Here is a 6,000-nt window from a genome sequence, read left to right on the forward strand (position 1 = left end):
ACAGCAAAGGTATTTACAATGAAATGACTTTATACTTGTCTTATCTATTGTACTATTGTTATTAATACAAGACTGGTGGTTAAAAGTGTTAAGATTAGCGGTCATGCTAATGTCTTTTGTCAATGGAACTGAATTCAGGTTTTCATTATTTATCAATCTGTGAATAAATCCTGACGATTACTTTAAATTCTGTTTTGTATGTAATCATTTTTGTGTATTATTATTATTATTTAGGTTGTGATTACTACTTTTATTATTTTAATTATTATTGTGAGTTGTTTATTATTGTCGGTTATTATTATTATTATTATTATTATTATTATTGATTTGTCTTGTTTTACTTATATTCTTATGTAATTATATAAACATTTCCAATTGTCAGTCTCTCAATATCCTGATCGAGCCGCGAACACGCGACAAAATACATTTGTAAATTATTATTCCTTTATTGTATTTTAGTAAAGTTTGGTAATGGAAAACCATTTCATGGTTTTACCTTAATATTCTTACTATTTTTGTATCGGGTTAAGTTTCTTTGAAAAAATAAACGAATTCAGTTTTAAGTTTTGTTAATCATGGCTTATAAAGGTACAACATAAATTATTGAAATTTAATTTACTTTTAATATCCGTCGATAATTGTTTTCAAAAATTTATCCTCTAGGCTTATTTAGACTTATTCACGAACAGATATCATTATACAATAAATGCTGACCACGTTTCTTCATTATTTACGTTTTACCGCGTAGTTTTTTCTTTTTGTTGTTTTATTTTACTATCCGCCTGAAGTATGGTAACATAAAAGAAATCTTTTCCATCATATCTAGTTTCAACCCCCGGTTGTTTTGTATAACTATTTATCAAATCGTACTTATGGGTAGGTACAAAAGATGAAAAAAGAAACTAAAAAAAAAAAAAAAAAAAAAACAGAAAAAATAAAGAAGAATTCATTATAGACAATTGTGTCTCCTTAAAGGCATATCCATAACATCTCCGTATGTTCAAACGAATCATGAGCTTTAATTATGGTTGTTTTGAAATTCAAATTGGGTTCTGTCCGATATTATTTATTATCTTTCATTGTCTTAACTCATCTTACACAATTATATTTACCCATATTCATTATAAAAGTTTATATATATAGCGCATATTATTTTTGTAACATATGTTCACGGTTAACAATGGTCATAACAAAGATACTTTGCATTTAGTTTAAAAAAACTGTGGGTTCATAATATTATTGCTATTTTAATTCACCCACTGATTAAACAAATTTTTATATTTATTTTAAAGTTATTTTAATTTAATTTTGAAGTGTACTCATTTTTTGATTCACAACACACACACACACACACACACACACACACACACACACACAAATTGGTTATACGTGCCAAACTTATCCTACAAAAATTTCGTGATAGTATTTACTTTTCATAAAAAAATATTTAAAATATTTACATTAATCATATTAAAGGTTACAGGGATTTAAAGTTAAACTTATAAACAGAATATTTTGATGTAAAAATATTGTCTCATAAATATGGAATTACAAAGCTAATTCCTAATAAAAATTATTTATTTTTATTTCTTTAATGTTTTTTAATAAGACGAATGAAACAGGTTTTATTATTTAAAAATATATTTTTACAAGTGAAATTGATTTTCGGAATAAATAAAATTATTTTAAAAAAATGTTACTAATACATAAATCTAAATAATATGGACCCGATTACAAGGACGGAATTTATAAAATAAAAAGTGAAAAAGAAATATATAAAAATGAAAGACATCATCCGGAGAAGATTATAATTTTACGGGTATTTATACAGAATGAGCGAAAACAGATTAACAAAACAAATAAATAACTGTTATAACAGTAGAACTATTAAAAGTATCCGGTTTAAAGAAGTAGAAAACAATCTTAAAACTTTAAAAATATCCACAGAAATTTGTTTAAATAGAGACTAATTTAAAATTTAATCGAAGAATCTAATTTTCCAGAGAATAAAGATAGGAAGAACGTGGGCAGACGAAGAAAAATAATAACAGAGTGAAAGAATGAAAAAAATATTGGGAAAACAAAAGGAGTTCCTAACTATTATGTCAACGTAATCCTTAGTGGTCCGGACGGACAAAAAAGAAATCTAAATAAATTGACTGGCATATGATAATTTAAATTTTGAGAAAACAACTCCGTTCATATTTATTTCTGATTACGTAATTTTAAACCTCATCGAGGTTGATCCACGTAATCGTAATGATCGTAATGATCCTCATCGAGGGTCATCCAAGTAATGATTGTAAATATCATAAAAGAGAAATTTAAAAAATATATTTTTTTTATTGATCAACGCAAGAGCGTTTATATTCTAGCTTGGATTATTTCTTTTTGCGTTTATATAAATTGTATTTCTTAATCTCCTGTTTCATTATAACATGAATGTTATTGTGTATTAAATATTCTTCTTTATTCCTTTTCTAAGTTTTAAATTATAAATTTCATTACTAATTATAAATAATTTTATACCCTTATTTACGGGTTTTTTTTTATTAGAGCTTTTATAATTCTTTTCCCGTTATTTGATCTTTACATGCTATATTCCATGAAATATTTTTTTACGTGTCGTTAAATTTATTTATATTTTTTAGTTTTTTATAGCCAAAATATCCGCACGTAATGTATCTACGGTTTAAAATGCACCAATCACAGACGCTTTCTCTAATAGTACTGATGTTCACATGGCAGCCAATCCTTGACATGAACTAAGTGAAGGTGTAACTTGTAATATCATTAGCGTTTTAATTTGGTGGAAATACCGATGTTCAGCAGTATATTTTTGTCAAAAACGAAAGGAACCCGAGGATAGCGAGAGATACATATCCCGCTATTAATCGCAGAACCTGAACAACAGTCTCTCTAGCTGCCCGATCTTTCTTGTTATCGGGTGGGTATTTTTGTAGTGTCGGTTATATATTTGGTTTATGAACGGAATTGCGGTCCGATCCTGACAAAACGATTTGAAAATAATTACTTTGGCTGACCTTGGGAGACTGCCAATGTACTTTCTCCCGGCAGGTTTCCGATTCAATTCGTCCGCTGAAGCCCTTTCGGGAATAGTGTCTTTCGGTCTAGCGCCTAATGGAACCGTAGTTATTAAAGAATGCAATGCGCTCCCTTCGCCGTCGCATGTAGTGGCTAAATTGTAATTGGAAAGAAGGATGGTTGGTGAATTAAAGTTTGATAGATTCTTCGTCACCCTGGCCATTTTCTTGGTCTTGCATCGGCCGGGTCTCGGCTGAGCCGAATTGGAATTCTTGAGACGTAGTTAATAATTTTTATCGATAAAGAATATAAAGTAGAATATTCGGGCCTGGCTTGGAACGCTTCATATCATTAAGATTGACTATGGCTTTTACGGGAGAAATTTATGTGTCGTGACAAGTTGTCTACAGCCACTTGGATATGGCTAACAGAAAAATTTTATTAGAATAAATATTTAAATTAATCTGTAATTATTTTTAGCATTTGTTTGTAATCCTTTTGGGTTTTGGTTTATTAAAAATGTAGCTTTTAAACATTAACGGTTAACTTTAACTAAAATGCACTTTTTAACCGTTTATATCACTAAATTAAAAAGAAGAAAATTAGCTTATTGTTTATTAAATTAGCTTTATTGTAATTAATGAAGATTATAAATTAAATTTAAAAATATTACCCGATGATGAGGTTTGAAGAAATTTTTACGATGTTATTGAAAAATTTAAGCGGATTATTAAACCAATTTTATTTTCGGGCAAAACTAAAAATGAAATTAAGTAACTGAAAAAAGTTTTAAATTTATTCTTATTATTTTCAAAAATATAATACGACGTGAGACGTGGCAAGCGGTGGGTTAATGAACACAAGTTCATGTTAAAGAAAATTATTAATAAATAAAGATGTATTTTATTACCGAAAAAATTAATACCGATTACCAATAAATATCGATTTTAGTTTTCAAATGTTAACACATTTTTCCATTGAAATTTTACTCGACGTTTATCTATGTGAATCTTTCGACCGAACATAAATTTAAACGTAAAATAATTTTTCACATTTTGCATAATTGCATTTTTTTTTAAATGTAGCCTGGCATAAATAGTTTTGATTTGATTATGTTACCGTGAAAGACCGATATCTGGCAAATATCGATATTCTCCGGTGAGTATCGACACATTCCAAATACGTCGATGGAAGACCGAAATATTTGCTTATTCGGACCTAGTCCGGTACATGTTGACAACCACAAGTAACCTCTGTAGCGGTCGAGACGATAAGTACAAATTAAAAATAAAATTACCCAATATCAATCTCTAAGGTAAATAGATGTAATCTATTTACCGAGGTAATCTATTACAAGGAAGAAACCCTCGTAAAACAAAGAAAGTTTAAATTTCAGCTAAACATAACGTACGCTCGCTTCGCTCGTAACGTTAAATAAACAAATTATATACGTTATTCTCCAACATTGGAGGCGATTAATCAAATTCACCGTATTTATAAAAAAAATTAAACAATTTTTCAGCATTTTGTAAACTGAAATGGTCGCCAATCAGAATATATAGAATATGTTAACTGCATGAGTGAACAATAACGACCCAAATAAATTGTCAGATGGTTTGCTCTTTGGTCATTTTTTTTTTATATAAAAATACTTCTACTCAATTTTCACCATCAGTGCATACTGAATGCGGTGAATTTGATTAATCGCGCCTTCAATGTTAAATAATAACATAATATATAATTTTGTATATTTAACGTTAATTAGACGATGTTAGCGAGCTTAGATTATGTTTGGCTTGAATTTAGACTTATTTTTTTACGAGGGTTTTTCGCAATTTATTTGCTTTAGATATTTGTATTGAGTGATTTTTTTTTTTTTAAATTTCTAATTATCGTTTCGACCCCCATTACAGTTTATCTGTATTTGTCGCAAATATATATAGCGGCGAAGGTTCGAATTTATAATAATATAAGCAAATATTTCGGTCTTTCATCGATGTATTTGGTATGTGTCGACATTCACCAGAGAATATCGAAATTCTCTTATTTCGGTCTTTCACGGTAATAATTACACTGTTAAAATATGAATACAAAAACAAGTCTAATTTAAATTTCAACTCCTAATGTTGAAAAAAATTTATCATTAAAGTTAATGACAGTTTTAATAAAAAAAAAATTATAATTATAGTAAAAAATTTAATAGTCATGTTTTTAATTACCAATCAAATATTTGGTTACATTAAAGAAATATTTATTTATTAATATTTTGGCTTGTGCGAGTATATAACGAAAATATAGCAAGTGCATCATAGCAGTGACTCAGTTAGTAATTTTTTTTTTTTGAATTTCACTCGCAATGGATTTTGCTTAAATTTATATTATTTTCCCCACCTTTTACACACCTATATATATATCTTCGTTATTATTTTTATTATTCTTAATAATTTAAATTTATTTAAACCCACTGGGTTAGTCTTGTGGTAAACTAGACGTCGTAAATCAGTTGATTTCAAAGTTGAATTTCTCAGGTTCAAATTCTAATAAAGGTTTTATTCGGATTTGAATACTATGTCGTGGATTCTTTGGTGGTTAGGTTTCAATCACACGTCTCAGGAGTAGTAAACCTGAGTTTGTTAAAGACTATAAATTTACCGGTACGATTGCATTACACTGATATGTCGGTAATGAATTTAATTGTTGATGCGACTATAAAAAAATATAAAATAAATATATATATTTAACAGGAATTTGAGTTTTGAATTATCTAGAAAAATTAATATATAATAAACACATAAAGTAAAAAAAAATGAAGTCGATAAAGATGGAGAAAACCGAAGAGTATTTTATGCGATTAGCTGTACATAATGTTAAAACATAAAAAAATGACGGTTTAAGTTGATGACCATCTTTGTATTATAGAAAGGACGAACATTAGCCGTCTGTAATACTTTTGTA

Source organism: Lycorma delicatula, chromosome 5 (assembly GCF_047948215.1).
Source record: "Lycorma delicatula isolate Av1 chromosome 5, ASM4794821v1, whole genome shotgun sequence".
In the NCBI taxonomy this organism is placed as follows: domain Eukaryota; kingdom Metazoa; phylum Arthropoda; class Insecta; order Hemiptera; family Fulgoridae; genus Lycorma; species Lycorma delicatula.